Consider the following 26,053-nt stretch of genomic DNA (forward strand, 5'->3'; position numbering starts at 1 on the left):
AACTACAATCTTCAGTTAGCGAAATGGATGAAATTCCTTCCCAACTGATTTTCTTTGAAATTAAATCTTTTAAAAACTTACCATAATTGGGAATTTGCGTAATTGCATCCATAAATGTCAAAATAATGTGCAAATTTTTAAGTTTGTCTAAAAACGTCAAAAGTTGTTTGTCATAGTCCTTATTTCGGACTTTGTGTGGAAAAGGTTGTTTGGGTACAAAAGTTTTTGTACTCGAGTTTATTGGTGTATCTTCTTTGGATTTTGGTAAATCAGTTCCTGTTAAAGTTGAATTTCCGGGCATTTCTGGACCTAAGTAGTTTTTCCCTGAGCGAAGAGTGATAGCCTTTACATGCTCTTTCGGATTTTCCTCCGTATGGCTGGGAAGACTTCCCTCTTTGCGGGATGGAATTGATTTAGCGAGTTGTCCAATTTGAACCTCCAAATTATGGATGCTAGATGATTGGTTTTTAATAAGCTGGTCGAATTTATTCTCGATCCGTTTAAAACCATCATCGTGATTACTTATTTTTCCATTCATAGCATCAATAAATTTGTCGATCTTAGAAGATAAAGTGCTAATCGTATCTCTTGATTGATTTTGATAATTATTGGTACGATGTTGATTAGCATTCGTATTATTATTATTATCTCTCCAGTTAAAGTTAGGATGATTTCTCCATCCAGGATTATAAGTATTGGAATAAGGGTTATTAGTTTGGTTTTGCCCTTGGACAAAATTTACCTGTTCAATCTCGCTCATACCTTCATAATCCACGTCCGTTTGGATTGTATTACCATTAGGATCGCACGGTGCCATAAACCTATCTATTTTGTGCGATAAGGCAGAAAATTGGGCTTGTAACATCGCAACTGGATCAAGATTCACTATACCTTTAACCGATGATGTAGTTGAGGATGATGGTTTCGCCACTGGTATATGTCCACGTTCTGTTGGCCACATACTACTGTTGATTGCCATTTCCTCCAAAAGTTCTCTTGCTTAGGCTGATGTTTTCTTCATGAATAACCCTCCAGACATAGCATCTAATGAACCTCTAGTTGTAGGATTTAATCCATTATAAAATGTTTGCATTAAAAGTTCAGCGGGCAGTTGGTGGTGTGGGCATAAACGTTGAAGTTCTTTAAAATGTTCCCAAGCCTCATAAAGAGTTTCATTATCATTTTGAGAAAAAGATGTTAACTCTTTTATGACTCTTGCGGTTTTTGTTAAAGGAAAATATTTTGATAAAAACGCTTGGGCTAATTGTTCCCAAGTCTCAAATGTGGCGGCTGGCATGGAAGTTAACCATTCTTTGGCTCTATCCTTCAAAGTAAAAGGAAAAAGGCGAAGTTTGATTGCTTCGACAGTCACATCTGTTATTTTAAAAGTGTCACAAATTTCTAAGAAATTTGTCAAATGGGTGTTAGGATTTTCGTTAGGCAACCCGTAAAATGTTACGTTATTTTGCAACATATTAAGCAATGCTGGCTTAATTTCAAATTGGTTTGCATTTATTTGGGGTCTAACTATGCTGTTTATTACACCGGCCACTCCTGGCCTAGCGTAATTCATAAGTGTAGCCATAATTTCTGCCTCGGTATCTCTAGCTTTTATTGGAGTTTTGTTTTTGTTTTTCTTGTTTTTCTTGTTCTTTTTAAGGGTTCTTTCAATTTCTTTGGAACTTCGAGAACTGCGCATGAACTTGAAATTTTGCACGAACCGAAACTACCTTCAAAACAGAATTTGAAAAATAAATATGTTAGTAATTTGAAATAAATAAAATATAAAAGTTTGAATAAGTATATGTAAACCTAGATTGGAAATAAAACACGAAAAATCTAAATTTTTGTCAAAAATTTTGGCGTTCCCCGACAACGGCGCCAAAAACTTGTTGAGCGATTTCTGCAAGTGCACGGTATACGCTTGTAGTAATAAAAGATATCGAACCCACAGGGAACGCTTTTTAACGAAAACTTATTTTGAATCGGTTAGATTTACTTTTAAGGTTTATAATATGTAAAATCGTTTAATTGGATTTGGTTTTGAAATTGCTAGAATAAGAATTAGACTAGAGTATGTCGAACGTTAGAAATCACTTATGATTTAAGGGTGAATATACAAGACAGAAACGTTTAGTTCTTTAGAAAAGTAAATAACTGTATTTGTTTGCATTAAGCAAAGAAAACAACTTTAAACTTTGTATAAATTATAAAAATGTAACAACGTAAATTCCTCTAATTAAAAGGCTTTGAACGCAACAATCCTCCTAACTGGTTTAGATTGCTTCCTTAACCAAATTAATACTTTTATCCAAGATATCAATTCGTCTAAGTGTTCAACAAAGTTTTCTTGTAATGATTTTGAATTCAACTACGTTTTAATGAAAACACCAGAAATCACTTCGGATCATTTACCAAAGTGCTACATAAAAATCTATCGAATAGAATGAACTTTATTAGATGAAATGTGAATTTGATACAAGTTTACAGAGAACAAGAAGCATGGAAACTTTCGACGACTTTCAAGCGAACGGGTTGTCAATCCTTTCCTTGAACCTCGTTAGAGTTTGTCAGACTCAGGGGCGGATTCTCTACTAAATCTTCTCGCTGAATCTTCGGAATAGCGATTGGTCTATCGACTACCAAAATGTAAACTAATATGAACAAATCTAAATGCTACTGTGTTTGTATTTATTTAATAAACAATGTGTGTACATCATATTGCTTTTTACAGAATCAAACTTCTAACTCTGAATCGCTTGACTCAGAATTTCTGCATTAATTCTATACTAATCTTCTCTTCAATTTTCTATCTATTCAACTCTAAAATCAACTCTTTATTTATAGATGTTGAAGAGTCGGGTTTAAGGGACGTGTCTGCGACGAAGAGGCGTTCTTATCCAACCGAATGGACGCGTTTCTTTATGAACGAACGTGTACGTATAGCCCTTCCAAGATTTCTGATCTTACCGAGAATGTAAATTCTCGGCCGAGAATGGGGGAGCAGATATTAAGCCTTCGAAATGATAAGGGGGAGAAGCTGGCGATGCGTGTCGCGACCGAGAATGGAGGATTCTCGGTCACGACACGGAGTGATTTCCTCCGTCTCTGACTTCGTCCTCATTTCGGTGCGTTTGATTTTCGTCGTCTTTGACTCCTTTTGTAGGGTTTTTCTTCCGTTAACACCTCTTTTCGTTTCTATTTGGATTTTACTAAATATTTAGGTACCTTGCATGAAAGAAACATATTTGGAAGTAAAAGTACGCTAAATGGGTATAAATAGTATGAATTCGTAGCAAAACTGATGTAAATACTAATGATATTTTAGGTATATTTTGGGCTTAACATGTGAAGGCTAAGGTAAATTACAAGAATGAAAGATATTTATTTTACAATTGGAAAATCCTATTTATAGACTGATTCCCGTAGTGTAGCTCGCCGAGCTAGCTCGCCCGAGCTAGCCCCAGGCCAGCTCGACGGGTTGGAGTGCCAGCTCATCGATCTGGCCTCAAAAAGGCCATTTCGACGAGCACGAATGCCCAGAACGCCTTGCACGACTGCTGGATGTCTCGGAACGCAACTTTCACCCAAACTCGTTCCTGTTTTAGCCTGCACATGCACGAAAACTCCAAATAACATTAGTTCCGAGGCTAAATTGACCCGCCAATCGCTCATTTTGAGTAAACACTCTGTTTGGTGCGACTTTTGCCGGATCAATTAGCTATAAAAGGAAATGGAAATTTAACGTACATGCTAATTTGGCCATATTTGCCTAAAATAATCAGAAAACGAGCCTAAACAACGAAAAGCAAATAGAACGTATACAATTTCTAACTAACTCACACAAAAGCATATAAATGAGAGAATTGCTCGCTTATTCATAAAATAACGCTAAAAACCGTCCTAAAACTGTACCCAAAGATAGGGGTTTTTGACCCCTATCAAACCTCCTCGCACTTAAAACTTTACTTGTCCCTAAGTAAACTAAAAAACTAAACCCGCAATCACAAGCAAGCTAGGAAACCTCCTGGTTTTACTAGGTGCTTGACACAATTTCGAGCATCTGTAGTTACATGCATTCGGAATTACAAAGTAGAGACATGATATCCAAAAGCCACATTTCAATTATCACATGTCATATGTTTAAGAAAAAGGACACATGTTCAATTAAACGAGCTTAAGGGGATAGCTAAGTAAAACACCTCACCATAGGTAGTTCACTCGATTCACACAATTTTAGTGGCTAAAGTGTTTACGCTCGGCTTATGTTCTTGCTTAGGATTACGTTGACTTTGCACGTTCATCCGAGTTCCTCTACTATGCTATATGACTCCGATGATATCAAAAACAGCCTCGAATTGGGGTTGTAATGTGGTTAGAGGGTTAAAGGTACAAAAGGTTAGGAGTTCTAGCGCTAGAAAAACAAAGTTCAAAATGGCTTTAGCAAAATGTGAAGTGATTGAGCTTTTTGTTCATATATTTTTTCTGAGACGTTCTAATTTTAAGAACTGGGAGATAGTGTTCTCCTTTTTTTGTTCGTCTCTTTTCTTTTCTGTTTTTCTTTTTCTTTTAGATAATAATGCTCATTCACTTCTTAGCCTTTTGGCTTGCTACTATGATGTCATAAACAAAGATAAAGCGCTAGAAGAAAACGAAGGCTCAATATGAGCTTTGCAAAAACTCGGATTAAGTAACAAACCAAGTGATGGTTTGCAAAAATTGGGTTAGAATGAAAGAAAAATCTACAAAATACAAAATGCAGGCTCAAAGGGGCTTCCTAAAGTGGATGAAAAAGAGAAAATAAGGTAAAGAAGAAGGTTAATTCTAATGAGGCTGATTCATCGTTTAACATCTCAAATCATCGCATGTAGGTTCAATTCAGTATTAGGTGCAAAATCTGTAATCTTTCCACAAGTCAAAGCATTCACACAAAAATGTCAAGAAAAAGAGCTTTTTGATGTTCGCTCTTGGGCACAAATTCAACTCACAGTTCTTGGGTTTCAAATTTGTGTTTACTAGTTCTCCCCAAACTCGAGTTTAATATCACATGCCTTCAATTCTTAAGTTATCTACCTAAGTAATGATTTTAGCATTTCTTCAAAAGTAGGGTCTAAATGCAAACTTTAGCTCATGCTTTTACAGATACAGGGATTGTGTCCTACACTTAAACTAGTTGTCATGCAATTTTAGATTCGGTTCTCAGCCCTCAAAAACAAATAACGAAGTTTAGATTCGAAGTAGGTTCACGGTTTTAGGTCCTAAACATGCAAAAACTTAAATAAAGCATAAATAAAACCCGAAACCGCTAAACTAAACTAGACACGACGCAACAAAAATTTAAAAAAATTATACAAATTTTTGTAAGTTTGTCTACCCCTCCCCCTCACACTTAAATTATGCAATAAGTTCCAACATTGCATCTAAAACCATAAAACACATGTGCAAAAAGTTAGGGTGGAGAAGACAACTTACTGGTCGGCCGGGGGATACGGCCATGGCATGTTATAGCGCTCGCAGTAGTCTGCCACTATGTACTCGAGACCGGTGAGCCTCCGATCCATGTTCTATTCAAAATTGGTGAACCGTTGGTCCATCTGCTAAACAGTGTTGAAGGTTCGGAGGTTGAGATCCTGCATTTCTGCCATCATTGTGTTCATAGCTTGGAATTGAGCCTGTGCCCCCGGCTCTTGGTACTCCGTTTGGTACCCTTCTGCTGCACCTGCAGCTCCTTCCTCCTCAGCTCCTACTTGCTCTTCCTCTCTTTGTTGTGGTGGTCTCCGTGCTCATTTCCGCATCTGGCCGCTTGAGCTTACTCCTGCAGATGGATCTCTATGCAAAACTGCCTGAAAAGTAGATCTTCCTAGAAAATTGGAGTTAAGCAGTGTAGGATGGAAACCGTCTTCGCTAATGACCAAGTCTTTGAACTGGTCGTCAAGGAAGTGGGTCACCAAATAACCAAGCCCAATGGAGCCGCGTTTCTTACTTGTTTGGCTTCGAAAACCCTCAAAGATGGCTTTAACATTGTCAGCATGTTTATTATTTGCCACACACCATAATATAAGCACTTCGGTTCTAGAGACCTTGTTACTCTCGTGCTTGCCTAATAGGTTATATGCTATAAATTTGTGTGCAAGATTTAAGAGTGGGTCTCGAAGAGATCTTGGGCTAGCAGTGCCGGAATCATAATCTGACGTTCTGGTCAATTCGTACCAGGCGTCTTTCATAGTCATGAGTTTTTCGAAACCCGAGACTGCATCACTTGGGCTATAAACCCCCATACAAGTTGCTATCTGTGTCTCACTGAGGCGATAAGGTTTACCATTCAGTCGGAAGGAGTATTTATCAGTACCTATGGGTAGTTCTTTTTTCAGGGTACTTAGAAACTCTACGATATAGTTGTCATAAGCGCCAGTCTTTTTTGTGGCTAGGTGGTACCACCTTGGAACTTTAGGATTTCTTTGAAATCCTTGTCCAACCCTATAGATGCTAAGTATTTTTTGTCAATGATAATTCGGGGGGAATGTTCTTGGTTGGCAAAACGTTCATATTTTTCCCCCTCTTCCTCACTAATCAACCCGAAATGAGAACCATACTTATCTTGTAAGGCGTCAATGAATTCGACGTCGGAATCGGCCTCGTTTTCTACGACAACCTTAGCCTTGCCTTTTCTGCCCATAGTTCCTGAGAATCAGAAGGAAACCAAAACAGACTAGTCAGAACACGCCTATATACATAATTATACAAAAACCACCCAAATAGAGTAATTGACCCGTAACTCTCAATCCGTGCAAAATCAACGAGGCCTAGTGACCAAAATGTGTTAAGAATGTGAAAAGGGGTCCTATTGACAAGTTTTCAACTATAAACTGCATAGTTGAATTTCGAGCTAAAATGGAGGTTTTACCCAATTTGAGCAATTTCTCCAAAAATCACAATTTAAGAACTCAAATCATACCCAAAGCACATATTGATCATAATAAAGTCATAAATTTGCAAGAAAACCAAAAGAAACAAGCAAACAAGTGAAAATTTGAAAAGGAGGTAAAAATCCCAAAACCTAGGTTTACCTAATAATCAAAAATCAATGTTCTAAACTAAAATCTAACCTTAGGATCATGCATGAAATAAAAAATATGTAAGAATCCATACCTTGTTTGTTGATTTTGGGTTAGAAACGAAGATTTGGGGGTTAGAGTTGTGAAAAGGAAAAAGAGAGAAAAGGGAAAGAAGGAAAGGAAGAAGATGAAGAAGGGGGATGAATGTTCATCCCCCTTATATATATATATATATATATATATATATATATATATATATATATATATATATATATATATTCGCCATATATTTTTTTCGGGATTTAAAAATCCTGAACTGCTGCTCGTCTCGGCCGAGCTGGAGTGCCCAGCTCACCTGAGCTGGGCCTCCTGGGGCGAAATTTCACCATATTTTTTTTAGAACAGTAAAGAAACGGGAAGCATATATGAAGGGTTCAAAAATTGACAATCTAAAAGAACAAAAATGGAAACGATGAAAACAATCAACAAAATTCATAAAAAGAGAAAGAAAAACTGAAAACTTAAATGATTGTTCAACTTTTGAATTTAAACCGGGGAAAATCCGATTTTTCCCCCTTACTCAATCCTTTCTCACGATCTTTGGATTCTTCTCCGTTGTGCTTGGGAGAGAACCCTGCGGCCTTTCCTGTCTGTCCCTATTGATCTGAGCTACCTGATTGCTCAGATCCTTGCAGAAGGCTTCATTATTAGCAAGCCTAGCCGAAATCTCTTTTAGGAGAGTCACCACTTCGTCAGATTCCTTGGAAGGTGGCATAGGCCCTTGGTTCTGCTGCTGATATGGGGGCATGCCAAGCCCCTGCTCTCTGTGCTCTTGAACAAAGCCGTTGGGAGTTCTAAGCACATTCTGATTTGAGTTCCCGTAGGATAAGTTCGGGTTCTGAGGCCTCATGTAGTTGTTGTTGTTGTTGTAGGAGTTATAGTTGTTGTTGGGGTTGTAGTTGTTATAGTTCTGGTTGTACCTCGGTTGTCCCCCAACATAATTGACCATCTCCACCCCATCTCCAGTGAAAGGGCTACCTATTTGACAATCCTTTCCATGGTGGTCGCCGCCACAATGCACATAGGTGGGAGGTTGGCTGAACCTAGCCAACATGACATCCATCTTCCTACTCAGCTCCGCAATAACTGGGCTCTGTTCCTGATCTTCCACAGCAAATACCCGCTGCCTTGTGGGGCTAGCGAGTTTCTCCTCTTGCCACTGCACACTCTTCCTTGCCAGCTTATTGATCATATCATACGCTTCTGTTGCGGTCTTCCTAAACAAATCTCCACCCGCGGTGGAGTCCACAGTAGCTCGGTTAGTGGGCGTCAAGCCATGATAGAAGACGCTCAGCAACTGATATTTAGGTGTGTCATGATGAGGGCACATGCACAGCATTTTCCTGAATCGGGTCCAAGATGTGTGGAGCGCTTCATGCTCGGGTTGGTGGAATGAAGTGATTTCACCCCTCAGCATCACTGTCTTCGAAGAGGAAAGTAGTAGGATAATAACTCCTTCTCTAGTCCTGCCCATGTGGTGATTGACCCAGGCTCTAGTGTTCTCAGCCATTCAAGAGCTTGCCCAGTTAGTGAAAACAGAAATAGCTTCAGCCTGGCAGTATCTTGGGGAACCCCATTTGTTCTCGCAATGTCTGTGCACATCAGAAAGCGATCCAGATGATCATTCAGGCTCTCATGTGCTTCTCCTCCAAACAATACCGTTTGTTAAATCAAGTGAATTATGCCCGACTTGATTTCATATGTGTTAGCTGAAATGTTTGGGGCAGCGATCCCAGACAGGTGCTGGTGTCGGTGTGGTGCTAAGATTTCGCTCATCGAGCGAGTGTCAACTCCTGTTTCAGCGTTCTCATTATTCCTGTTGTTGTTAGGAGGGTTGGTCTCAGCCATCTTGATAGGCTCAGTGATTTTCGTCTGGTTTGATAGTCCTATTTTGCTTGCTCCTGCGAAGAGTACGTTCAAGTTCAAGGTTAAGAGGGACACACGGTATTTCCGCTGATCGAGTATGCATATGCTGAAAAGAAAATATAACTAAAATAAAAATGTTTTCCTTAAAGAAGGCAAGTATAACTATCTAGTGTACAAGTTTATCATACAGTATTATCATACAATATTACATAGTCCTACATGAGTGTTTTAACCTGTTTTTGGCAAAACAAGTAATACAAATTTTTACACGACAACATGCCACGTTCGTATGGCATATATACAAAAATTAAAAATGTATAACCTAATTTATTTAACATATGAACAAGTAAACGATAATATATAAACAAGTGTAGAGAGTTATATATATAAACATGTATAAACGATATAGACAAAGGTATTCACAAATGAATGCCTAAACTAACAAATCGACCTTTGGTTCGATATTGCAGAAGAAATAAATCCCCGGCAACGGCGCCAAAAACTTGATGCGTCTCACGGCGTCGGTACTGCAAGGCTTACTAAGGGATAAGTGTACCCCGTCGTTATCAAGTAATAATCTGGACAAGTCCAGGAATCGAATCCACAGGATTTATTCCTGCAAGTATCGAGCTACTTGGTCTCAGATGTTATCTAGGCTTTGGGGGGTTTTGAGTTTGTTTTGATTAAGTTAATCTACTCCTAGTTGAATTACTCTACTCCTAGCTAAGTTATTCTACGCCTAATTAAGTTATTCTACTCCTAATTAAGTTAAACTACTCCTAGGTGATCTTTCACTAATGTAATTACCTGAAGGAACATGGTATGAACGATAATAATGAAGATAGGTTATTAGGTCAATTGATTAAAAACCTAATCTAAGTCACTTGTATTCAAGGCGATTAACCCTACTTACCCTCCTGAAGTCCCTAGTGCGTGATTCCCTTGTAAGGCCGAAACTAGGTCTAAGGCTCAACAATTTGGGCTTAATCAACTAAGAGGTCGTCAATCTCCTAGGCTCTGACTAGGTCAGATTCAGCTCACAATATGTGCCAACTAGATTTTGGGGCTTTTGAATGAGTTAAACCAATTAAATAAAGCGTAAGACAAAGATTAAACAAATAAATCATTGAATAAAATAAGAGCTAAAATAGTATTAAAGATGAAGAACATTGTCACGGGATACAATTAGCCTAGGATTCATAGACTATATCAAGGGATTAAAACATAATTAGATGAAAGGAGATAAGAAAATCCCTTTCAGGGAACCTGTCTACCCTGTAGCCAGCTTCCTAGGACTTAAGGACGGACCTTGAATAATCCTCGGTGAATGGAGCTTCGAAGGTGCTTCAATGGAGGTTGAAGGAGACGAAGGAGGTGGAGAGGATTCTTCAAGGGTGAAGGCTAAGGTAAATTACAAGAATGAAAGATATTTATTTTACAATTAGAAAATCCTATTTATAGACGCGGTTCGGGCCCTCTTTCTGACCTAATTCGTATCTTTTTGCAGGTGGGAAGACATGGGGTCGATCATGGCGTCGTGGGACTAGGAATCAGTCTTTTGACTGATTCCCGTAGGGTAGCTCGGCGAGCTGGCATAGTCATCTCGGTGAGCTGGCATAGCCATCTCGGCGAGCTGGCCTCTAGGGGCCAGCTCGGCGGAGCTGGTTTAGCGAGCTCACCGAGTTGGCCCCTGAAGGGCCTGCTCGACGGGCTGGCAGTGCCAGCTCGCCGATCTAGCCCCAAAAAGGCTATTTCGACGAGTGGGAATGCCCAGAACGCCTTGCGCGACTGCTGGATGTCCCGAAACGCAACTTTCACCCGAACTCGTTCCTATGTTAGCCTACATATGCACAAAAACTCCAAATAACATTAGTTCCGAGGCTAAATTGACCCGCCAATCGCTCATTTTGAGTAAACACTCCGTTTAGTGCGACTTTTGGCGGATCAATTAGCTATAAAAGGTAATGGTAATTTAACGTACATGATAATTTGGCCATATTTGCCTAAAATAATCAGAAAACGAGCCTAAACAATGAAAAGTAAATAGAACATATACAATTTCTAACTAACTCACACAAAAGAATATAAATGCGAGAATTGCTCGCTTATTCATAAAATAACGATAAAAACCATCCTAAAACTGTACCAAAAGATAAGGGTTTTTGACCCCTATCACTCTTGGCCAAATCCGAAGGTGCTTTGTCAATTCATCATTTGGCATGGCAAATCCCAACGAAGGAAGGTATGGCAATTGCTCAAGGAAAGCAGGTTGTTGCATAGGAAACTTATTTGTCATCTTTAAAAATGAAGCCAATATAGGATCTTGTGGTTGCGGAGCGGGAGCGAGCGAAGCCTGTTGTTTATTTAGAAACTATGTGGTTGACCGAAGGCAAGTCAGTTAAAGTGGCCTCGGATATCTCTGTGCAGCCGAAGGCAGATATCATTGATACTTTGAAAGCAAATGTTAATGCTTTCGCTTGGTGCATGGTGGATATTACGGGTGTATCATCGGACCTGATGAGGCACTCATTGAATATCCAAGAGGGGGCCAAATCGATCAAGCAGAAGTTGAGAAATCATAGTTTGGAAAAACAGCAGGTGATTAAAGCCGAGGTGAAGAAGCTGCTAGATTGTAAGCATATTAAGGAAGTGGTTTATGTGGAATGGATCGCTAATGTTGTGTTAGTGAAAAAAGCGAATGGAAAGTGGAGGATGTGTGTCGATTTTATTGATTTAAACAAAGCATGTCTGAAGGATTCGTATCCTCTTCCTTGCATTGATATTTTGATTGATTCAACCGTTGGATATGCAATCTATTCACTTTTTGATGCTGTAGCTGGGTACCATTAGATTCCTATGAATCCCAAAGATCTTGAAAATGTTTGTTTCAGGACTGATGAGGGGACTTACAGCTATAATGTGATGCCTTTCGAGCTAAAAAATGCAGGAGCAACTTACCAAAGACTGGTAAATAAAATTTTCGAAGATGTTATTGGTGATAGGTCTGTATATGTTGATGATATGATTGTTAAAATCAGATCAATAGAGGAGCATGCGACAGATTCAGCTACGGTGTTTGCTACGTTATAAGAGCATAACCTGAAGCTGAATCTTGAGAAATGTACCTTCAGGGTTTCGTTTGGGAAGTTCTTGGGATTTATAATCTCGCAGAGAGGAATTGAAGCAAATCCGGATAAAATCCAGGCAATCGTCAACATGGAACCATCTAAAAAAGTGAATGATGTGCAGAAGCTGAATGGAAAAATAAATGCCTTAGGGAGATTTATTTCTTGTTCTGCTAGGAGATGTATGTCGATTTACAAAAGCTTAAAAGGAATGAAGAATTTCAGCTGGACTTCTGAATGTCAGGCATCGTTTGACAAGTTGAAGAAGTTTTTGGCAACACCACCACTTTTGAGTAGGCCTCTACCGGATGAAACATTATATTTATACATTAGTGTTTCGGAAGATTCAGTGGGTACAGTTTTGGTTCGGGAAGAAGGACTGGAGCAGTTTCCAGTTTATTATGTGAGCAAACTCTTAAGATCAGTTGAGGTTCGGTATCCGAAGTTAGAAAAGTTAGCATTTGGGGTAGTATTTACGGCTCAGAAGCTTAGGCATTATTTTCAGAGCCACTCAATTGTGGTACGTATAGATATGCCACTTCGAAAGATCTTACAAAGACCCGAAGCCTTGGGAAGAATTGCTGAGTGGGCTTTAAAACTCACTGAGTTTGACATCAGGTACGAACCATGAAAGGCGTTTAAGGCTCGGGCATTGGCAGATTTCTTAATAGAGGTACCAGAGGATACGAGCTTGGTTTCTTGTAAGGCAAGAGTCTGGGAAATTTTTGTAGATGGAGTTCTAATAAAGACGGATCTGGAATCAGTGTTTTTATTCATAGTCCTTAGGGGATATAGCTTAGGTATGCAGCATCGTTGGGTTTTTCAGCTTCAAACAATATGGCGGAATATGGGGCTTTATTGCAGGGACTACGAATTTTGAACATCATCAAGCCTGATAAAGCAATATTGAAAAGTGATTCATAATTGGTAGTTTGCCAACTAACTGAAAATTTTGAAACTAGGACCGAATCAATGAAAACATATTTGAAATTGGTCAAAAATTTATTGTTGGAGAGTAAGACCGAAGGCCGAAGCTTAGAAATTCAGAGAATTCCAAGGGAGGAGAATGTAGAGGCAGATTATTTGGCAAAATTAGCTTCGACTGCAGATGGGTCAAAGAATTGTGCTTGTAGCATTGAACAGATTCTTACATCAAGCATTGATCAGATCGAGTGATGGCTATTGATGAATCTTGTGAATGGTACTATCATATCCTTATTTATCTGGTCAAAGGTGCATTACCTAAGGATAAGGTTGAAAGTGTGAAGATCCAGAGGAAATCTGGGAGATATTCAGTGGTTGAAGGCATTCTATACCGAAGGTCATTTGATCGACCATGGCTGAAGTGCATTGGTTTTAATGAAGGGAAGCTTATCCTACAGGAAATTCATGAAAGAATTTGTGGATCACATGAAGGAAGAGATGCTTTGGCTAGAAAAGCACAGCTCCAAGGTTTTTATTGGCCTCAAATGGCTTCGGACGCAGTCGAATTGGTCAAAAAATACGTACAATGTCAATAGTTTGTGCCAATTATCCAATCACCGGCTGCAGCCATGAGAGTCATTCAACCAGCTTGGCCTTTTGCAACATGGGGCATCGATATTGTGGGGGCTTTTCCAAAAGCTAAGAATCAGAAAAAGTTCTTAATAGTAGCAGTCGATCATTTCACTAAGTGGGTGGAGGCCGAAGCAGTGGCTTCCATCACTTCCACACAAATAATAACTTTTGTGGAAAAAATGATTTTTTGGAGGTTTGGAGTTCCCCACACTATCATAACGGACAATGGGAAACAGTTTGATTGCAGGGCATTTCGAGAATTTTGCAGTTCCTCAAATATCAAACTTCGATTTACTTTTGTAGCTCGTCCACAAAGCAATGGGATGACTGAAGTAACAAACCAAACCATTATTCAAGGTTTAAAGAAAAGATTGGGCAAGGCGAAAGGTTCATAGGTGGAGGAGTTACAACATGTCTTATGGGCATATAGAACAACTCCACGAGCAGCAACGGGAGAAACACCTTTCTCTCTAACATATGAGGCTGAAGCCTTTGTTCCGATGGAGATTGGAAGTTTAAGCCCAAGAGAAATGTATTACTTGGAAGAACGAAGAGAGCAAGCAGCTATTAAAATAGCAGCTTATAAACAAAGAATTAAGGCAACCCATGATAAGCGGGTTCGGCCTAGACAATTCTTTCAAAGAGATTTAGTAATGAGGAATGCCGAAGCTTCACAATCCAGACAAGACAAGGGAAAACTTGGAAGAAATTGGGAAGGACCATTCTAGATAGAAGAATGTGTAGGTACTCACACGTACAAGCTTCGGGAGTTGAATGGAAGATCCATTCCCAGAACTTGGAATGCACTCACATTATCAATAAGCCTATCATAAAGATAGTTTGATTCATGCTTTGTTTAATTCTATCCATTTTGTAAGTTCAATTAACATTGTAAAATCCTACTTTTTCAAGTAGTCGATATAATGAAGAATGCTTTTTCTATCAATTTTAACATCCATGATTAGAATTACTTAATGATTAAATTAAAAGCTAATCCTATGCATGCTAAAAGGATTCTAGCAACAATCATTAACTAAAAACATTCTAGTTAGCGATAATAAAATTATAAAGGTTTGAACATTCAATAAAATGATAAAATATTCTCAAAGACCAACAGGGTCAGGAAATTCTCCTGGCAGAGGAACCTCTGGAACATCCTCATCATTCTTTGGGGGGAATACATTCACCCAAAAGTCAAAATTAGCTTCGAGATATTTTTCCCGAAGTTCGCGAAGGAATCAGACTCTGAACTTCATTGAGCGGCTAACAGCTAAGTTTATTTCTTGCTTAAGAACATTTTGCATTTCCTGGTTCAGATTGGTAATGGAGCGAGAAAAAAGAGCAGTATTGACAAGCTGATCTTCTTTGAGTAAATCAATTTTAGCACGAAGTGCCGAATTAGATTCTTTAGCGACGTTGATACCGTTCTTCAGAAGTTCAGTTCGTGCTTTCTCAGCATCTGCTTCTTCTTGTGCCTTAACCAACTGAAGATCCAAACTCCCACACTTTTCCTGGAGAACATTTAATTCAAGGGAAAGTTCGGCAACCTTATCTTGAGTAACGGTCTTCTGCTCCTCTAGCCGATTATAATTCTCTTGAAGAGTTTGAAGATTATAGAGTTGCTTCCGAACAAGTGCGTCTCTTTCTCCAACAAGTTGGTTGAGATCATCTACATTTTTTTGCTTTCTACAAAGCAATTTTCTCTCTCTTTTTGGCAGCAACCCTTTTGGGTTTCTCTTTTTCAGCTTCCATTTTGGCTTCGGCCAACTCTTTTTTTTAGAGAAAGAATATCAACAGCTTGTTTCTTATTCAGCTCAAGTTGTTTCTGATGCATTGGGTGAAGCTCATTATAATTTTCGGCAATGGTTTGACATTGCTCCACAAGGAGGGTAGTAGCCTCTTGGTCCTAAAAGGAAAAAAGTAAGTTATCTAAGGAAAGGTATAAAGAAAAGAGAAAATGAAGCCAAAGATGATTACCAAGGCCTTTCATCTTAAAACCTCTTGACAAGCACAAAGAACGGTGAATTGTTCAAAAAGTTCTGCATCTTGAGGCATGATAGAAAGACGGGAGATATCTTCTACTATCCCCGGAACGTCAAGGGATGCGTCTTTCTCAAAAAGTTTTTTCCAAAGCTATAAGAGTCAAGGAGTTAGAATATATATAAAAAAAGAGAAAATAGATATCAAACATTCAAGGAATGAGTAATCTACCTCCGGCCGATCGTGATGATGAAATTGATATAGATCATCCAGGCTAACGGTGTTAGTCACTTGGTTCACTGTTCGGTAATTTACTCCCTTCCAGGTCTTTTTCCTCTTTGCAGGTGGTTCATCAGCGGAAATAGAGATTTCCCTCTTAGACTGCTTGGTGACCATTTTCTCCAAAATGGTGTTTTGTTCCATTTCTCTTTCTGTATAGTGCTCCAGAAGAACCCACTTTTCAGTATCAGATATGTCAGAATCTGTATCTGAGAGAGTGCCTTTATCAGTAGTCGTTTTCAAAGCCTAGAAGAGGAGGCAATATCTTTCTTAGCAGCTTGGGGCGGAGGGTTGGATGAAGGAAGGTTACCTTTCGGGCTTTCGGAGGCTAATGAGGGTTTATGCACAGTTTGAAGAGTTGAAGCAGTTACTTCAGTCTCTAGAAACACCGCAGTTTCTGAAATTTCTTCAAGTTTTGGAACCACAGGGGTCGCACCAAAAGGACCAAGTGAATGAGGAGTGTTCTTCTTGGATTTTATCCCTGTAGGGAGGTGTTGAAAAATCTTCCACTGGAATGATATTTTCTAGAGTAATTGGCTTTGGTAGTACTAAGGAATTTGCTTGTTTTGGAGATGAAGGTTTCTTCGATTTTGAAGCAAGAGGGAGTTCAGCCGCAATGGTTGGCTTCGTTCTCACAACCTTGGAGGAAGTTTCTTTTGTTTGCTGTTTTGTTGCGGCTGAGGAAGGTAGCTTCCGGTTCGGCTCAGAAGAGTTGGATTCATCCACATCCAGAGGTTGATGTTCGGAGTTTGGTGGCATATCCTGTCTCGCAGCTTCTTTTTTCATTTGTGCCTTCCTCAGACAATCTAATATAGTTGCACGAGTAGACATGGTGAGATTGACCTGCAAAATGGAAATTAAAGGCAAAATCAAAAATTAAATTAAGGAATTCACCTTCGGTATTAACCATGGTTGTCAAAACCGAACCGGTCAAAGAATCAGAAAAGATAAAGGGTTAAGGGTTTGAGGTTTAACCGGGGTCCAACCGAGGTTTAACCGGTATTAAAAAATCATATGAAAATTATAATTCTATTCGTATTTAATCTTATAACGTAGTATAATGTTAACTATATTCGTTAAAGTTATACTAATAATATTTATTTTTTTTTTTTTTTGGTAAACAAGGAAAGGAAAAACAAAATGAAACAAGCCCAACTTAGCCTGGGATCAGCCTAGGAAAGCTGACCCCGATCCTGTCTTCAAGCAGAAGGGGTAAGAGAAAGGAAGGAGGACTAGAAAGAATGGAGACACCCAGCATCCTCTCATGGCCAGCAGCAGCCAGGCGGTCCGCAATACGGTTTTGCTCTCTGTAAATATGTCTGAACTCAACAGATTCAAAATCGGAGACAAGCCTCCTAATGGCTTTAATAAGGTTTTGGCTAATAAAACAGATAACATGATTGTCGGAGATCATATCAATGGCCTCCTTATTATCAGACTCCACTGAGAGCCTCTTGACACCCAGACTCTTGGCAAGCTTAATCCCAGAGAGGATACCCCACAGCTCCGCCGAGAAGGATGAACCCATACCAATGTTATGAGAGAAACCAGACATCCAGGCACCCCCTCCATCCCTTAAAACCCCTCCGGCCGCAATTCTCCCACTAGCCAGACAAGAACCATCTGTATTGAGCTTCACCACCCCTTCCTTGGGCCTACACCAACCGACAAGACGCTCCTCCTTATTCTGAGAAGCTCTAACCAAAGAATCCCCTTTAAAACTTTCAATAACTGAAGAGAGCTTCCTCGAGAAAAACTCAGGTAAGTTATGAACATACATCTCCTTACCACCAAAGATTTCTTCATTTCTCCACTTCCATATTTGGTGACAAATGATAGCAAAGATAACCTCCCCATGCTCAACCTTAGCCAGAAGCTTCCCACTCACCCCAGATTGGAACCAATCAGCCTCAGGATAGGCAAGGAAGGACGGAAGAATGTGAGGAGGAAGGACTTCCTTCCAAACCTTCATACTTTTAGAACAATCCCTCAGAGCATGGCAAAGGGACTCAACATGGCCAGAACACCTACTACAAGCACCAGAGATAGCAAGATGCCTTCTGTGCCTATCGACATTGGTCAGCAATCTGTCTTTCGTTCCCAGCCAAATAAAGCTCCTGATTCTGTAAGGGATCTTCAAAGCCCAAATGGACTTCCAAAAAAAGGAGGGCTGACCGGACCCATTACAAGAGAAGGCTTCAAAAGCAGACTTACAAGAATACATACCATTATTGGAAAGCGCCCAACAGTGCTTGTCCATATCTTCCTCCTGAGTACTAACCTTGACTCCCCTGATCTTAAGGAGAATATCCAGACCAAAGAAGGACTCAAACATAGGCCACTTCCAATCACCCTCAGCGTCAACCACATCCGCAATCCTCCAATGGTGGGTACTGGAAGGCGGGGGAACACAACAGATATCTATAAGAGGTCTATCCCCAATCCAGGAGTCATACCAAAAACTGATAAATTTGCCATTCCCCACATCCAGACCAACGCCTGAACAGAACTCAGCAAAGACAGCACTAAGACCTTTCCAAGTAAAAGAGCAATTAGCAACCCTATCTTTCGGACCACCAAAGATCTTATCCTTTCTGTATTTACCACGAAGTAGCCGAACCCAAAGAGAAGAGGGAGACTGCCACATACGCCAAAGGAGCTTCATCAAAAGGACTTTATTATTATCCTTAGCCTGTCTTATACCGAGCCCTCCCATAGATTTAGGCTGGCAAACCTCCTTCCAGGGAACCAGGTGGATTTTCTTCCCTTCTCCAGACTCCCCCCAAAGAAAGCGCCGATTAATCTTGTCAAGGTCATTAAGAACCGGCACGGGCAGATTACAGGCCTGCATGATATGATTCGGAGCTGCACAATTAACAGACTGAATTAAGGTAAGGCGCCCAGCAAAGGAGAGAGAATTAGCTTTCCAGCTAGCACATAACCCATTTGTCCTATCCATAATCTCCTTAAAAGAGGCTTTGGTCACTCTTTCACTATGGAGCTGAACCCCCAAATACTTCCCCAAGGATTGGGTAAGAGGAATACCCGACAAATCGCTAAGCCTCTTACAAACACTTCTATCCATATTTTTAGAACAAAGCATTCGAGACTTATGGATGTTAATCTTTTGACCAGAGGCAGCACAGAAATTATCCAGAATATTCATGATAACACCAATTTGCTCCTCATTCCCATCCACAAACAGCATCACATCATCTGCAAAAAACAAATGGGAAATAGGAGGGCAAAACCTATTAATAGACACAGGATGAAGGGAGCCGTTATCCACCGCTTCTTGAATAAGGAGGGCCAGCCGCTCCATAGCTATCACGAAGAGAAAAGGGCTCATCGGATCCCCTTGCCTAATACCCCTAGACGGAGAGAATTCCTCAGACATATCCCCATTAATCAGGACATGGAAGACAGGAGAAGAGATACAATCTTCAATTAGCTTCCTCCAGTTCTCAGGGATTCCCACTCTATATAAGCTATCCATAAGAAAGCTCCAATTTAAGCGATCATATGCTTTCTCCAAATCGAGCTTAAGGGCCACAATCCCTTTCTTGCCTTTCCTAACTTTCATAGAATGAATCATCTCCTGGGCGACAACCACATTATCCATCATTTGCCTACCAGGGACGAAGCTCCCCTGGTTCTGACTAATAACCCCAGGAAGGATAATCCGAAGACGATTGGCTATAATCTTTGTGACCGCTTTATAAATAACATTACAAAGACTGATAGGCCGCATTTGCAAAAAAGAAGAGGGTTTCTCAACTTTAGGGATCAGGACGAGGAGAGTTTTATTAACCAGACTGATGTCAATGGAACCCCCAAACACCCCAAGGATAAAGTTGAACACACCCTCCTTGACCGTATCCCAGTGTTTATGGTAAAAACATGCAGGAATACCATCGATCCCAGGAGCTTTAGTAGCCCCAATGCTAGAGAAGGCGGTCTCAATATCTTTAATGCTAATAGGGCGAAAAGCTTCGACCCTAACATCCTCCTGTAACCTAGGAAAGGAAATCCTGGAATGAGCTCTGCTCAGATCCACCTCTTCAGCTTCAAAGAGGTTCTTATAGAAATCGAGAGCAAGGCGGCGAATGATTTCCTCCTCATAAATCCAATCACCATTGGAGTCTTTAATAGCGTCGATTCGATTCCTCTTCCTCCTGATAATAGTTGAAAGATGAAAGAATCTAGTATTCCGATCACCATCCTTAATCCAAGCTTTTCTAGACTTCTGGAACCAGAGGAGCTCCTCCTGTCTAAGAACCGCTTCCAATCCATTCTGGAGTGCTCTAAGCTGGCAACTCAAACTGTGGTCGAAACGAGCCTCCAAACAACGCTGAAGCCCTTCCATCCTGTTCAACAACTTATTCTTCCTTCGGACAATATGTCCAAAGATGTTTTTATTCCATCCAACCACCTCCCTTTTGAACTCCTCTGCTGCCAGGAGAACATCAGAATGCGGTTGCCAATTATCCTTAACAAAGTCACCAAAACCAGGATGGGCATCCCAAGCAACAAGGTACCTAAAAGGCCTATTCCCTTTCAGCTCATTACTCTTAACCAATCTAACCAGAATAGGACAATGGTCAGAGTGCCGGAAAGGAAGATTCAGCACATATAAATCAGGAAATCTGTAAAGAGCAGCCATATTCACATAAGCTTTATCCAGTCTTACAAACACACTATTCCTTTTCCAAGTGAATTTATGACCAGCGGCCCCCAAATCAGACAGCCCACAACGGTCCATATCCTGCTTATGATTAAGGCACCGGTTAACATAATGATTGCCCCCCCCTCTTTGATCACTCAAGAGGGCAATATCGTTAAAGTCCCCAGCAACAATCCACGCATCCACCATGCTAGTGCTAATGGAATACAACAGCTCCCAAAGGCGTTTACGGTTAGAAAGAACCGGATCAGCATAAACAAAAGTCACATAGAAGGGGTTACTGCCAGGATAACAAACCTTGCTATGGATACACTGTCTATCAAGATTAATAATATCAATCCTAATTCGATTAGGCTTCCGAAACAGCCAAATCCCCCCAGCCCTACCAGTAGCCTCAGATCTGATACAACTCCAAGACTTAAATTTACTCACCACCTCATCAGCCTTGACTCCACTAACCTTAGTTTCGAGAAGGGCAAAACAAGAGGGATTAAATTTATTTAATATCATAACAAATAAATATAAAAATTAAAAAAATATACTTTTAAAATTAATAGTGATTATTTTTATTAATAACTAACATGTAAATAGGTTAATAGGATATGTATTTTATAATTCAACTTCAATCTTAATTTATTAGATTTTTAAAATTTATTTGTATATATTTAAAATTTAATACTAATTAAATTTCTTAAAAAAATATTAATTAAACTTTGTTAATATTGAGAAAATAAAATAATTTTTTAATGATATTTATCTAAATAGAAAAATAATACTAAATCATATTTTAATTATTTAACTTGTAACATTATTATTTATTCTTAAATAGTTAATTATAAACAAAAGTGAAATGGTAGTGTAGTGGTAAGGATTAAAGTTTATATGCTAAAGGTCCAAGGTTCGAATCCTACCTTTGTTAAAATTTATACTTTTTTTTAAGTAAACATGTCTAAAATCAAACCGGATCAAACCGCATAATCGGTACTGGGTCAACCGGTTTATGGTTGAACTGACCGGTTTGAACGGTTTTAAACGGGTTTCAAAGATTTAATAACCGGACCACCTCCGGCCCGGAACTGTGACCGGTTCCCGTTGAACCGGCCGGTCCGGTCCGGATTTGATAACCTTGGTATTAACAAACATGGGAGTTTTTGGATAGATAATCTCATATTGACGAGAGTAGAAGCATGTTCAGCCCCGACTCTGGAGTACTCTCAGCATATCTTTATAATTCCAACCATATTTGTAAGCCTCAATTCGGGAGAACGAAGTTTCTTCAATACGAGTCAAGGCACGCTCTGGCTTCCGTGTGGCAGAAGAGGTTGGATTAGCATTCCATCTAGTGGGAAAAGGGTATCTATACAAGGCATATGGGTTACGGTTAAGATCTAGGCCATTTGGTTCAAGCCAGAACCACTTCGGTTTAAAGTCTTTATGGCTCAAAACTTTGTCTCTGATGAAGCCTCCATACTTAAAATTTATACTTTTTTTTAAGTAAACATGTCTAAAATCAAACCGGATCAAACCGCATAATCGGTACTGGGTCAACCGGTTTATGGTTGAACTGGCCGATTTGAACGGTTTTAAACGGGTTTCAAAGATTTAATAACCGGACCACCTCCGGCCCGGAACTGTGACGGGTTCCGGTCGAACCGGGTTGAACCGGCCGGTCTAGTCCGGGTTTGATAACCTTAGTATTAACAATCATGGGAGTTTTTGGATAGATAATCTCATATTGACGAGAGTAGAAGCATGTTCAGCCCCGACTCTGGAGTACTCTCAGCATATCTTTATAATTCCAACCATATTTGTAAGCCTCAATTCGGGAGAACGAAGTTTCTTCAATACGAGTCAAGGCACGCTCTGGCTTCCGTGTGGCAGAAGAGGTTGGATTAGCATTCCATCTAGTGGGAAAGGGTATCTATACAAGGCATATGGGTTACGGTTAAGATCTAGGCCATTTGGTTCAAGCCAGAACCACTTCGGTTTAAAGTCTTTATGGCTCAAAACTTTGTCTCTGATGAAGCCTCCATACTTAGTATGATACCTCTAGTATATCATGTCATCATTTCCTTTCTTAATAGGTCTCTAGTAGTGTCGAAAAAAGGACTAATGTTGAACTAGTATGATACCTCTAGTATATCATGTCATCATTAAAACTTAATAATTCTAGCCAAGCATTTTGGGTTATTTGGCAAGGACTAATGTTGAACTCGTTCAAAACTGAAACAACACCTTTGTCCAAGGGAAAATCATCTCCCATTCTAAAAATTGGGACAAGATCCCTAATTTTAGCACAGAGGAGGGAAGATATGCTCTTTCATCGGAAGCTGCGAAAGATAGGGTCATGGTATTTAACCATTTATATTTCTTCCTCAGATTTGTTAAATCTTTCTAGGTAAGAGTGGAAGGTTGGTTAGGGACCCTATGGTTCAATTTTTTAGGTTTTTTAGTTTCTTCTTGTTCCTCTTCCTCTACCTCATCTAAAGGGGGATTCAGAAGTGGAATCGAAGCTTTAAACTTGCGAAGTTTCTTAGTTCCAGTCCTAGGTGCCATAGAAATCAAGAAGAATGAAGAGAACTTATAGTTTGATGGAAAATGGAGGATGTCGAAGAAGAAAGATTTTTCCAGACTGGACAGAGAAGAAGGGATTTGTTGAACCGTCTTTTCGAAATTAATAGTAATGGTTATCATTCAAAGCGGTGGGGCAGCCAAAAGGCAGTTCTTTTTTCTTTTTTTGCAGGTATGACGTCATTAAACAGCTGTAACAATGATGGTTCATCACTCGAGAAAGTCCTAAAGAACGTTTACAATTCAGATGTTGGGGGGAGGCTTCTGATATGGTAAATAATATCAGCTGGACCTCTAGGTGATCCTCAAGGGCCCATGGCCTACTTTTTGGCTGGCCCATTTTGGGTCACCGAAAGGTGTCATTCAGGAAATAAGGTTCTGAACCTCAGATACACGCTAAACCCATTTGGAGAAGGAATTTAGGTTCCAGACCAATACGATAATGACACGTGTATCTGGGCTGAGGCTCAAATCATTATAAATAGGAGCTTGGTTCAAGGGGAAAGATACTCAATTCTACACACTTAAACTTGTGATTTACTCTTAAAGGCTTAGTATCCTCATAATGACTTAAGCATTGGAGAGGGTTTGCCGGTCTCCGGCCCCCTGTCTAACTGTGTTCTGTTTTACAGGTAGTAAAGGTGGTTAGGAAAATGTAAACCATAGACATTTTTTGTACTTTTCCGCCTTTTTTCCACTTAATAACATCTTTAATAGGTTTTTAAAGTGGGTTGGAAAATGTAAAAAGATTTTAGTTGATTTGTTAACAATGTTTTTAAGGTCAAAATAGAAAATAAAAAGAGGTGTTGTTGGATATGTGCATTATGGTTAGGAGAGTAAGATCAAAACAAATTTTGATGTATGGAAATATTTTGAAATATATTGAGAGTTAGATCTATTTTTTCTCTCTCAAAGATAAATATTTTGAAATACCTAAGTTTAATATAATCTTATATAATAATTATATATATAGTGAGATTATTGTGTATATGGTAAAGGCTATTAAGGATTTCAATTAACCTAATTAATATGATTGAGGTAATTATTAGTTATTTGCATTAATCTGTTATCTTGCATTTTCATATAGTTTTTAATATATTTTAATTATAGTAATCATACATTTTAAGATAGTTTTTAATATTTTATAATTGTTTTATGTTTAGTTTTGTGTTTCAAGAACTAATGCTTGTTCCATATATTTTTAGGTATTATTTGGGGAAAAAATGCAATTATGGAATCATTACTCAAGTAAATAAAGTTGCGCAGTTAGAACTTCGTCGGTGACCTCATAGCAGTTGAAGAATGAAGAATCATGACTCTTTAAATAAATCCTTATTGTCATAAATTCCTCAATAACTATCCAAGGAATGTTATGACTATTTTAATACTATTTAAAGAGTCTTTTGAATGCTCAAGAAGGAGTTACACTACTTAATGCTCTCTTTAATTCTATGAAAGTTAAAAAGTTGCAAAGAAGAATTCAACTCTCTATTAATCTTCTTTTTAATTATATTAGAGTTAGGAAGTTAGAGCAAAGAATTCAAGCCTCCATTAATATTCTTTTTAATGGCATTAAAGTTGGAAGTTACAAGGAATGCATGAAGGTATGTGCAACTATAAATACCTACATTGGGAAGCATGAAAGTAGACGTGGAACAGACCTCAACACAGAGCCGGAACACATCTCAAAACACATCTGTTAATTTCCTATTATAGTCTTCTTTTGGTTCCTTTTTCTCTTTCTCCAACTCTTAACTCAACTTTTGTAAACACATTCTAGTTTTTATTTCAAAGTTTATTCTCACTTCATCTTTTCTTCTCTTTACTTTAGTTATGTTTTCTATTAAATTTCTTATTTTCGTTCCATCTACCATGAAGTAACTCCTCCATAGCTAGAGCTATGGCGGATCCTAATCGAAGTAGATGATTTACTTGCAATCCGATTTCAAGTTCATAATTTATTAAATAGAGAATTAAACTATGGAGCTTAATTTCCTAGTTAGATATCTGGCCAATATTTAGCTGAATTACAATTAATTATTTTGGTTGACCGACATTAAGATAATTAATGGAATTACATAGTTTAGACTTATGTCTATGCGGTGCGGTTTTTCAGGGTTTAGTTTCACGACTTAACTTTGAGGTTATTTCAGAGAACTTAATGCTTTCATGATATCTTTATTCTTGACTGGACCAAAGCTAGGGTAATTGTATGTGAAATAAGATTAATCTTGACTGGACCAAAGCTAGGTTAATTAATTTAGGAAATAATCACCGTCTCTAGATTAAAACTTAAGAACTTGGATAGGATTGTTATGTGGATTATATACATTAGGTTAGGTGAAGCCTTGCTCTAGCACCTTTATCATAAGAGTTATAAATATTGTTTTTATTTTCTTTAATTAATTGATTGCAGTTATTTTTGTTTTTAGTTTAGTAATCATCAAATCCAAAATTTATTGCTTAGATAATAGAAATTCATAAAAAAATCAATAGCTATAAACACAATCCTTGGGGGAATGATACTCTACTTACTTTATATTACTTGATCATGATAAGGTGCACTTGCCTTTAGTTTTGCACAATGCACATTTCGAGCATCATAATCCTATTATTAATTGATGTAATTAAGTATATATACAACAATAGTATATATTAATGTAATTAATATGATTGAGATAACTATTAGGTATTTTCAATTAATCCTATTTTTCTATATTTCTATAAAATAATATAAATCTTATATGCCTCTTAAAACTCTTTCTATTTTCTTTATAAAAAAAACTCTTGCTCTTTTCTATTACAGTAACCCTAATTATTAGTTATCTACTGAATTAATTCTTCACTATTGAGACAAGACAACATCAGTTATGCAC

At 38.7% G+C, this 26,053-nt stretch overlaps 1 non-coding gene across 1 annotated transcript; it reads left to right on the forward strand.

Moving 5' to 3' along the window:
* Positions 1-1,109: 1,109 nt before the first annotated feature.
* Positions 1,110-1,216, forward strand: LOC136210123 (small nucleolar RNA R71). Its single transcript, XR_010677830.1, has one exon. It is a non-coding gene; the product is annotated as a small nucleolar RNA R71 (small nucleolar RNA).
* Positions 1,217-26,053: the final 24,837 nt, after the last annotated feature.

The sequence above is a fragment of the Euphorbia lathyris genome, chromosome 10 (assembly GCF_963576675.1).
Source record: "Euphorbia lathyris chromosome 10, ddEupLath1.1, whole genome shotgun sequence".
In the NCBI taxonomy this organism is placed as follows: Eukaryota; Viridiplantae; Streptophyta; class Magnoliopsida; order Malpighiales; family Euphorbiaceae; genus Euphorbia; species Euphorbia lathyris.